The sequence below is a fragment of the Castor canadensis genome, chromosome 7, assembly GCF_047511655.1.
Source record: "Castor canadensis chromosome 7, mCasCan1.hap1v2, whole genome shotgun sequence".
Taxonomy (NCBI): domain Eukaryota; kingdom Metazoa; phylum Chordata; class Mammalia; order Rodentia; family Castoridae; genus Castor; species Castor canadensis.
This window is the reverse complement of record NC_133392.1, coordinates 149,583,840-149,595,090: the sequence shown is the minus strand read 5'-3', so window position 1 is coordinate 149,595,090 and position 11,251 is coordinate 149,583,840. Positions and strand designations below refer to the sequence as shown.

The window sequence follows — 11,251 nt, the reverse complement described above, 5'->3', positions numbered from 1 at the left end:
TAGCCTTCACCAGCTGAGGCCCTTGGCAAGGCTGGGACCAGGGGATGCCACACAGAACCAGGACAGCCTTTCCCAGGCTGGGACTTAGAGGAGAGTGGGCCCCCGCCAAATGGCCAGAGCTGGGGTGACTTCCTGCCCTCCAGAGGAGATGAGGCGGCTGCCAGCTTCTCATACCCATCCCACTGCAGATGTCCTGGGCACAGACCCAGGGAAGGGCACTGATTCAGGAAGGGAACCAGGCAGGAGAGGCAGAGATCTCGCCAGGAAAGCTGAGAGAGGTACCATGGAAAAGGGCTGCCTCTGTGGCTGACCCGCTATGTGACCCAGGATGGTCACATTGCTCTCTGGGCCTCAGCTCCTCCATCTCCACCCCAAAAGAGCTGGACAAGTCTGCTACTTTACAGTACTCATTGAGCACCTACTGCATGCAGGGATATGGCAGCGAAGAGCACAGGCCTTCTCTTTGTGCTCTGGAGCTGATGTATGGGAGGGGGCAGAGAACAAAGGTCCAGTAAGGAAAGGCGGTGGGGGCAGATCCAAGGCTAAATAGTAGGGCAGGAGCTTGCTGGGGATTCAGGAGCCTCCTAGGGAAGCAAAAACCTAGATTTACGAGAGTCCATCAGTGTGGTGTGCAGCCGGGGCAGGGCAGGGGAAGTTGGCATGGACTAAGGATGAAAAGGCCCAGCAGCTAGTGAGGGCTGGCCGTGTTGTCTCTGAGGCCACAGGAAGCGTTTTGATCTTTATGTTAAGAATAGTCAGAAACCACTGAGGGTGAAGACCAGGTAAGATCAGAAGTTAGAAAAGCTCCTACTGGATATAGCAGACAGACAAGTCAGCACCGCCATGCACCCTTCGGTACCATTCTCACCCTCCCCCCATATTTCAGCGGAACCTCTGAGGCCCTGAGGAACCCAGTTTGGGAACCACCAGGATGGATGACCTCTAAGGGCCTTTCTGGTTTCTATAAGGGTTCTAGAACATCCCCAAGCAGCACTGGCCCCCAGTAGCAGTCCCACCCCACCCATCCTAAGGAGGCAGCTCAGCTGCGCCCCGTCCCACAGGCTCCTTGCCCGCCTCCAGCAGCCTCTGAAAGTAGGAGGTGGAAAGAGAGCCAGTGGCCTAAAGTAAAGCCTGGGGTACAGTTTTCCCATGACCCTCCTCCTGGTGGCATCACCCTAATGCTCAGGTTACTGGTCACCCCTTTTTGGAAAGTTTCCCAGACCCCTGATGGTGGTCTTGCCCCCCCACATGCCCAGAGCCTGGGGGCCACTCCTACTTTGCCAGTCTGTGGGCTCTCTGAGCAAGGGGCCAGGGTCGCTTCTTCTGCACACCCACTCCTCTGTTCATTTGCTCATCTGTTCCTTCAGCAGGGCACAGACTCCTTCAGGAACATCTGTCACCTCCTGCTGAAGAACCTCCGGCCATAGTATGGTCAACATCCCAGCTGGGTGAAAAACAAGAGCATCCCCCAAATCACCACCCCATCACCAATGACAGCACCAACACCATCCCTGCCACCACGAACAGCAGCACCACCACCAGAAATAAAATAATGTTAGCTCCAATGTCATCACCATCACCATCACCACCAGTAACCTCTCATACCAACAATGCCAATCTGCCACAACACCACCACCACCAGGAGTGAAGTTAACATCAACACTATCCGTGTTGACGCCACCATCACCAACAACAACCCTGACACCAGGAACATTACCAAACTAACACTGCCACCAATTCTACCAATACCCCCACACCACCACCATTAGCCTCTACTCATTGACTTACTGCCAAATTCTACCTTCACAGCAAACCCAATCACACAGTTGCCATCAACACCAATAAGCCCTCCCCCGCCAGCCCCTCTAGACCCGCTCTGTGCCAAGACCTCCCCGCATCAACGAAGGCTCATCCACCTCCACCTTGTATGATGGCTGTTTTACTCTCTCCACATGACACACGAAGGAACAATTGAGCACCAGGTGAGCAGTAAAGACGTTGGGCTCCTGACTCTTGGTCCAGCGCTTTCCCGCCATCGCTGCCATGTCTCCACGGCCTGAGGACCCTCCCTCAGTTGCTCCAAGGGGCTGGCTTGAAAGGAGGCTTTCACTGGCACCTACTGGCCCTGCCGCCTTAAAGGAGTCTCTACCCATCTCAGGGTCTCTCCTCCCTGGATGGAAGGGGGAGACAGTAAATTGCTGTATTCCTGAGAGGCAGGCAGAGCCCAGAGATAGCACAGGCAGGGTGCCCAGGATGCAGAGGCTGTGGAGAGGGGCAGAGGCTGTGGCTCTCAGGGTTGCAAGAAGAAAAGCGTGCTCTGAGTGTTCACCCACATGGCATTGTGAGCGATGACCAGAACCATACCAACTAGTGCTTACTGCGCTGGCAAGAACATACAGCATGCATGTGGGAAAACTAAGGTTCATTAATTCACTCAATTGGCAGAGTGGGGATTTGAACCTGGCAGGCAGGCTCTGCCTATGCTCTTAATCAACAGTCCATCCCCCTCCAGGAACATATTAGCACTGTCTGTGCTGGTGTTCCTCAGCTATTATTGCTAATCTTCACAATGACCTTGCAGAGTGGAAAATACTGGCTCTGGGATAAACTTGAACTTGAGTTCTGCCAGACTCTAGGGCTCTTGCTGTGCCATGGGCCCCCACCTCCCTGACTTCTGACCTGTGGTGCCCTAGATACCCAGTGGAAGTTCAGCACCTGAGGCAGGGACTCCATGTGCTCTCCCCAACTCTCATAGCCCCGGGGAAGTTTAGAAGCCAGGCTGGTTGAGGTTTTGGCACCGCCACAAGCAGCTGGCCGGGCAGCAGGGTTTCGTCTTTCCAGGCTGGATAGGAGACTCTTGCCCCCCTTCTGAGTTCTTGTTCCCAGAGAAAGACCTTGGCAGGACCCCCGATCCTTTCTCCTTCCCTGGGACAGATGGCTTCCAGCTGCCCGCCGCCCCAGCCTGGGAAAATTCCTCCAAGCTCTGCAGGTCCTCAGATCCTGAAACCTGAGTGGCCTCCTCCATGTGCCCCACCCAGGGATGGTGCACAAGGCCACCATTTCCCTTAGTGCCAAGCCCTCTTGTAGTCCCAGCAAGTCCTCAACGAGAGTAATTGCAGAAGCGGGGTGAGTGCAACCTAGGGGGTTCAAGACAGCTACATTCTGGGTCACTGACCACTCTGTAAGTCAGGCCTGGGGCCAGCCTGTTAACAAATGGTGAGTTGGGGCTCCCAACATCCAGGTGAGTTTCTCACTTTACAAACAGGGAAACTGAGGCTCAGAAAGGTTCCCATCACTGATTAATGACAGAGCTGCATAGTAACTGGCTTGAGATTAACTATTACACGAGTGGGGAAACAGAAGCCTGGAGAGGAGAGGTGTCTTCACAAGGGACAGTGCCAGGAACATGAGGACCAGGGGAAGCTCAGGAGGGCCTTACTCCCCAGCTTGCTCCCCACAGAAGACATCTCCAGCTTCATCGACTGCCTTTGGCCTTGCTGTTCCTAAGAGCTCAGAGAATCTTCACAGAACGTGTTCTGCTCACGTCCTTCTCCTGCAGTGTCACCCCATCACCATCAGGATTAGTCCTAGTGCAGTGCCCGGTCTCAACGATGCAGCCCCCACCTCCCCCTGCAGCCAAAGCTGCCACTTTCTGTCTCACACCTGTGAGTTTCCCTACACCCCTTCCTCCCAGCATCCACAGAGGGAGTTTATTCCCTCAGCCCAGCTCTCTTTCCCCTCACTGCCGGTGCTACTGTCCACACATTGACTCTGTCTCCCTTTAGAATGGAAGCCCTCTCAGGGCCAGAGCTGACTCCATCCTCTCTGGAGCTCTCCAGGACCTTCCACCACTTCTGGAGGGATGGGGGGAGGCCAGTGTGGTACCTAGAGGACATTCCAGGCCTTTGGCAGGCTCCCACTCTCAGCATAGCCTTGTTGCCCTGGGCGATGTCAGCCAGGCTGAGTACGTGACTGTGGCAGACATCCCCCCAGTCCTCCCCCAGCCTCATCACTGCCTCCAGAGAGCTGGAAGCCTGAAGCTGAGGTTAGAAGAGTGAGAGAAACAGGTGCCACCCCCCTCCCTCCACCCGCTCTGCCCCCAGCGGCCTTTCCCACATGCTGGCCGCCAGCTGGGAAGATGAATGGGCCTCCCCCCCAGCCAGGGCTGGGAATGGGCTCATGTCACCGGGGTCGTAAAAATGTTCCTGGGCCAGAACATAAGGGATTCGGGCCATTTCTCCAAGTCCTGGGAGAGCATGGTTGGGTGTTGTTTTTAGAGGAGAAAAGAATGAGAGAGAAGGAGAAGAGACCTTCCACAACTCACATCCACAGGCACAGCCAGGAGACACCAGCAACTCCTAGCCAGGCTTCATCTCCCACCTGTTCTGCCTCTAGGGGACTCTGCTGACCTTGCTCAGAAGCCTCAGTTGCTCCTTTGCCAAAAGCAGCCATAGACTAGGCCCTTCCAGTTCGATTTTCTGCAACCCTGGGTTTGTCCAGAGAAGAGGCAGGATTGCAGTGGGGTTTCTGAAATTCTCATCCTAAGCAGAGAAATCAGGCGGAGAGGGAAAGGGTAAGAATTTGCAGAGATGTCTCCCACTCAGTGTGCAACTTAGCTGAGTTAAATATTCAATAAATACAGGACTTGTCTCTGGGACTCACTGTTCCCTGCTGGGATATGGGTGTGCTCATGGCTTCAGTAATGTGGGACCATAGCTCCCACTCCCTTAGAATATTAGCCTTTTTACTGTTAGGAGATTTTACTATGTTCACACTGAGAACTGGGCCTGCCACCTGTTCATCCATCCAGCAGTCATTGATTGAGGGCCTATTGTGTGCTGGGCACTGAGTAGGCCCTGGAGTTCAGCAGTGAGCTCCTTCCTTCCAGCAGGCAGCGAGAAGGCACTGGGGAAAAGGGGACACAGAGGGCCAACGGGCTGGCTGGCATCCCTAAGGAGGCGATGTTCAAACTGAGACCTGAAGCCTGAGAAGGAGCCATCTGGCATCTTGTTCCAAATGAGGGAGATTTAGGCAATCTCTTTCTACTTACCTGTTGGGAAACTGAGGCACAGAATGGTCACCCAGCCAATTAGAAACTTGATAGCGTCATCAATCCAGAATTTGAGTTGTCTTCCTCCCCAGGCACCCAGGAGGTGGAGAGAGAAGGATCTCTGTAACTGAAGGACAGCTGGGGAGAGACAGGGGGAGGTGACAGGGCTATGTGCCATCTGCTGGGCACAGAGGCCTTCCCCACCCAAGCCTGAGGCTCCCTGGGCCTGCCTACCCTCCTCACTGACGGAGCTTCAGAAAACTGATTTTCTTATAGCCATCCATCAGTCCGGCACGTTCAGCTGTTGGTGAGACACCCACGTCCTCAGAGCCTCATCCACCTGCTAAAGCTGCTCCCAGACCTCCCTCTCCTTCCCCAAAATGGCCTCTGCAATCCAGGAGCTGGACACTGGAGACCCCAGAGAGCAGCTCCCTGTTAGCGCCCCTCCCACAGCCCACCAGCACCGATGGGGAGAGTCTCCCCAGCCTCACAGCCCACACCCCTCAGGTCTGGGTCCTCAGTCCCTCCTGGGGCAGCCTGATGAGGACCTGGGCCCCATAGGCTGTGGGACCACTGGAGTGGTCCTTGTTGTGCTCAAGCCTCAAATCGCTCTCATCCTTCTCATTCAAGAGCTGCTAAGTTGAGGTTACTTAGCCAGTTAATGGCTGAGTTCTATCCAAGAGCTGGCTCATCCCACTCACGGCTGGGTCTTCCTTCCTAGCTGTAAACGAGCTGTTTCACCCCAGGGCTTCTCCTACCTGCTTCGGTTCCCTGAAAAGCCTGTGGCACCTTCCCTAACACACCCCTGGAGTTGCAGAGCTGGGGAAATGGCTTGAAGCCAACTCTGAACTCTCTATTCACTTGGCCCTGACAACAACTGAGAACCAGTGTGGCTCACAGATCCCTTTCCAAAGCCAGGTGGGAAAGCAGAAGGAAGGAGTGTTCTTGCCCTGGAGTCAGCAACAGAAAACCTGAGCTCCGGTCGAATTCTACTTGCTGTAGTTTCTGAAAAAAATAGCAATTCCTACAACAGGCAAGTACCTCTTCTTATGGATTAAGTACCCCCCAGGGACAACTATGCTATGAACATGGTGAGATCCAAGGCCAAGAATCAAATTTCATAAAGACAAGGCTTGAGAAACTGGGATTCCCAGATGGGAGGTGAGGGGCCCAGAGAGGGAAAGCAACCTGCCTCAAGTCACTCGGCCACAAAGAGGCAGACTTTGAGCCAGAGCCCAGATTTTCAGGTTGGGCCAGACCCTCTGATCCCCAGACCCTCCTGCAGGTTCCAGGGGACAAACAAGACCCCAGAAGATCTATCCCTCCCCATAAGTTCCCCTGCAAGGGACCAGTTTGGCAGGGCTGGTGGAAGACAGGAGCCAAGCCCAAGCTGGTGGAAGTGGGATTGCAAGGGGTTAAGACTCTGCAGGGACCTCCTTGGTCCCCCTAAGCAGGCAGGACCCCAGGCAGAGCCAGGCTTGGGTTTCATGCCACCCCCGGCCAGGCCAGGCTATAAAATACGATCGTGTCTCGCTGCTGATTGATGGTCTGTGGGAACCTCAGGAGATGGGCTGGATGAGATCAGATTTTCAAGAGCTCAGTCACTGATATTCTATCCTGGGCCTTCAGGAACCCTCTATGGGGCCATCTCCACTGCCCCCCAAGCCCTGGAGGAGACTGGGGAGTGAGTAGGCCAGACAGAGAGTCCTCCAAGGACGGCCACGGGCACAGTCAGGCTCAAAACCCACAGTCCTCTCTGGAACTCTCAGGCAGGTTGACCTTGGGCAGCTCACACACTTCCTGACTATCTACTGTGTGCCGGGTGAAGCAGAACCAGACACAGTCCCTGACCTCATAGAGCTTTCCAGAAAACAATGATTCTGAGATATTATTCCCACCAGAGGTGTGCAAAGCCTGAAGACCAGTTCAATGGTGAAGAACCACCTAGGACCTGGGCTATCTGGGTTCAAACCTCAGCTCTGCCACTCAGGAGCTCTGTGGCCTTGAACACATTCCTCAGCCTCTCTAGGCCTCATCTATAAAATGGGCCTCATAATGATTTCCGAATGGGGTTCTGGGGTGGAGCCAATAAGGTAATGATCCCAGAGCTCTTCACACTAGGCCTGGCATCAAGTAGCTAAGTCATCAGTGATGCTCATTATGACCCTAAGTGCCGGAAGACTGCCTGGCACTGTGAGTGAGTGAGTGAGTGAGTGAGTGAGTGAGTGAGTGAATGAGCAAATGAGTGAGTGAGCAAATGAGTGAGCGAGTGAGCGAATGAGTGAGCGAGTGAGTGAGTGAATGAGTGAGTGAATGAGTGAGTGAGTGAGCAAATGAGTGAATTAGTGAGTGAGTGAATGAGTGAGTGAGTGAATGAATGAGGGAGAGAGGGAGTGAGGGACTGAGTGAGTGAGTGAGGCAGGCTGCATTATGTGCTTTCTCCATAGCTTGTTTAACCCCCATCATGATGCTATGGGGAAACTGAGTCTCATGAAGCACTCCCTTCATCCTTGGGCCTCATTTATGAAGGATGAGTCTCCAGTCAAGGTCAAAAACAAGGGAGGGTCTGAGGCCCAAAGATGAAGGGATGCCTAGAGTGAAGGTGCCCAGAGCAGACGCCCTGGTGGACTGGAACTCCTGCCATCTCTCTTTTCTGACCTCTCCCCTTCCTCTTTCTTCCTTTCTCCACATACCTGCAACACCCCCATGTGCTTGGCACTAAGTGATCAAGAAGAGGTCTCAGTGGCCATATAGGCAGGACCCCTGTTCCCAGGAAACTCCTGATTGGTATGGCTGAAAGAGAAACAGTCTTTAAAGATCATTCCAGGACTGGTGTGGTGGTGTGTACCTATAATCCCAACACTGGGGAGGCTGGGGCAGGAGAATCAAGAGTTCATGACCATCCTAGGCTACAAGCAAGACCCTGCCTGGAAGGAAGGAAAAAAGGAAAGAAGAAGGGAAGGAGGAAGGGAAGGAAGGACAGAGGGAGGGAGGAAGGGAGGAAGAGAAAAAGAGAGAGGGAGGGAGGGAAGGAAGGAAGGAAGGAAGGAAGAAAGGAAGGAAGGAAGGGCCAAGTTTCTATCTCAGCCCTGGTCAGCCATGGCTGCCCATTGAGACCCCAAGGCCAGCACCTAAGAAAGCAAGACATGACCTTGTGGACATGCACAAGTCACCAGAAAGCCCCTTTACTACTGCCCTCCAAGGAGCCAAGCAGGGAGAGAGCACTCCAAGACATGTCAGACCCCCCCCCACCGAGACCTTGCAGAGCCTCCACTCCTCCCCACAGCTGCCAGGCATCCTGGTCCGGCTTCCCAGGAGTCCCTTCTTCACCACACTGACCACCTGTCACATACCCCATGACCTGGGAGGTGGCCCCCATCTCTCCCTTATTCTGCCCTCATGTCGGTCTATGAGACTGTGTGTGAGTTCAGTGTGCAGATGTGAGCACCTGGGTCCACCATCCCTATCACCCATGTGACCTGGGGAGTTAGCTCCCCTCATCTGTCCCATGCACGGACTGTCATTTCCAAGGCCACTGTGGTATCCGAGCACATTCCCCCATTCCCCACAGAGGGACTTGGGAAGGGGAGGAGCCCCCGCTCAGCAGCTGGCCCTCAGCCCAGCCCCCCAAATCCCTTTCTCCGCACCCCCTCAACCCCCTGGCCCAGGGTATTTAATCCCCCTCAGAGTGACACAAAGCAAGTGCTACATCCCAGCACCCACCTGACCGCTGAGAGGGGCTGGAGGATCACAAAAGCCAGGAGAATTTCAAATCCCACACCCACACCCGGCCCCCAGACTCAGCGGAATGTCAACACAGATTAGAGCTCGTGCTGTTCCCAGTATCCAAGAAAGGTAGGGGTCTCTCTCAGCCCACCCCTGCCTTCTGTTCAGGGGCAGAGACCCAGCTCCCTGCCCCACAGAGCCGGGAAGGCCAGGACTGTTGATAGAGCTAATCCACTCATGGCATAGGGGCTCAAAAAGGGAAAGTGACTTGTTCAAGTCACATAGCAGTGATATCAAGAGCCAAGGCCAGACCCCGGGCTTGCTCTTCTCTGGCCTTGCTGCTTCCTGGACAGTCTCCTTGCCTTTTGATCCTATCTCACTCCAGAGACTTACCCCGACTGCAACCCCAACTAGACCAACAGAGATTTTCTTTCTCATTAACTTGTCAGCTAACAACACACACTGGCTGGAATGTCCCAGGCTGACCCAGTATCCCTGTTGCCCACCCCACCTTAGTGTTCCCCAACCTCACTGGCCAGTGCGCTAGAGAAGGGTTTACAATGCAGCCTCCAGGCTCATAGGCCCTTTCTTTCAGGAGCCAGGGTGGCCACACCACAGCTCACACTAAAAGACCTCACACTAAAACCCACATTTATGGCCTCGAGTGAAAAAAGGCACTGGGACCACATGAGTTTGGAGCATTTGGACCTGTGCTGGCCACTGTCCCGGGTGTACCACAGATATTGAGACTTCTGCCATCACGCACCAGGGACTTCCCATTCCATCCACAAAGTCACCACGCCCAGAGTGACCTGGCTTTGAGGATCATGCTCACAGCCCAGAAACAGCAGAACTGGAACTCAAACCATGGTCCAGCAACTGCAGAACCCAGAGCCCCTACCACTTCTAATCCAGAACTCTGGGGTTCCTGTTCTGTGGTCCCTCTTTTCCTTCCCAGTCCCCCAAACTCCTGGAGTTTGGGCTGGGCTTAGAGAAGCCACCCCTTCCAGCACCTCTCCCTCTGAACTCACTTGCTGGGAAGTCCTCTAGGGTCCAGCCCCCACCCCCACCCTTTCCTCTCATTGCCACCATGATGCTGAGACAGACATCAAGGTCTGACTTCCTGGACTCCTGTGGTCTAAACCAGCCCACCTTCCTTTCTCACCTCCCTCCCATTCTCTCCTGTCACCCTGTGTCCCCAGGAAATCTAAACTACTCCCTGACCCCACGGGCAGCCTGCTTCCCCGCCTTGCTCACTGTGGCCCCCCGACAGAAGTTCCCTCCCAACCCCGCTTCCCCTGGTCCAGACCTCATCCTCCTTCCAGGCGCAGCTCTGTCATACCTCCTCACATGAGATCTCCGGCTCTCCTAGGCACAGATTTTGAAGCCAGACAGACCCGGGTTCGAAACCAGATGGGTGCCCTCAGGCATTCCACTCTCCATGCACACCTCACCTTCCCCACCGGCAAAATGAATGTCTTTGAGAATTCACCCTATCCCCATCAAACGGCTGCAGAGCCCTCAGCACATTGTCGGAACTCAGGAAATGCTGCCATGCTTGGGTTAGAGACCATAGCTTGCCTCTCTTATTCCGGGTTTTTTGGAGGCTGAGGCAGAAGGATCACTTGAACCCAAGAATTCAAGACTAACCTGGGCAACATAGAGAATAAGCAAATGAATAAAGAAGCATGAGTCACAGTGTACCAGGATTTGGGATCCAAGTTGTCCTTTGTTTACTGACAGCAGCTGGGGTGAGACCGTCACAGCCAAAGAGCTGGGTAAAGGGATAGAAAGGAGAGAGATCCTTTGAGTTCACAGCAATCTTGCTCATGTGGTCAGTTAATCACTAACGTACTGACACCCTACTGCATGTTGGCATTGTCATAGGAGCTCAGGTTACCACAGTGAACAGACGAAGTCCTTGCCCTCAGGACCTTTCCATGATAGGTCATAAAGTCAAAAACGAGAAAATAAGCAAGGTAATTTCAAGTGCCCAGTGATGTGACTGGAGGTCAACATTAGCCAGGTGGTCACTAAGGTTGGACTGATAGGGAGACAGTCATGCATGCCTAGGTGTGGGGCAAAGCAGTCCCTAAAGAAAAGGGAAGAGTGTGTGCAAAGGTCCTGGGGTGAGAACAAATCAATGAGCTTAAAGAGGAGGAAGAAGGACCATTATGTTTGAAGCAATCAGAGAGTAATAAAAATGAAGGGAGGGCCATGAAAGATGACACTGGAGACTTGGGAGGTGAGACGAGTCATCAGAGCATCATGTACTGGCCAGGAGGCTCCTTCTAAGAGTGCTGAGAGGCACTGTGGGGCTGTAAGGAGGTGATGCGACTCCTACCATGGAAAGCTGTCCTTGGCTGCCTCATGAAGACTGGACCCGACAATGGAGGCAGAGGCCAGTGAGGAGTCCACAGCTGTCCAGGTGAGAGACAGCAACCAATTCCAGGATGGCGCCAAAGGAGCCAGAGT

The 11,251-nt window shown here is 54.0% G+C and overlaps 1 long non-coding RNA gene across 1 annotated transcript; it reads right to left on the bottom strand.

Annotated features, from left to right (window-relative positions):
* Nucleotides 1–4,245: 4,245 nt before the first annotated feature.
* On the bottom strand, nt 4,246–10,641 carry LOC141424704 (uncharacterized). Its single transcript, XR_012449553.1, has 3 exons — nt 10,481–10,641; nt 5,051–5,188; nt 4,246–4,541 (listed from the first exon to the last, which is right to left on the bottom strand). It is a non-coding gene; the product is annotated as an uncharacterized lncRNA (long non-coding RNA).
* Between the last annotated feature and the right edge of the window lie 610 nt (nt 10,642–11,251).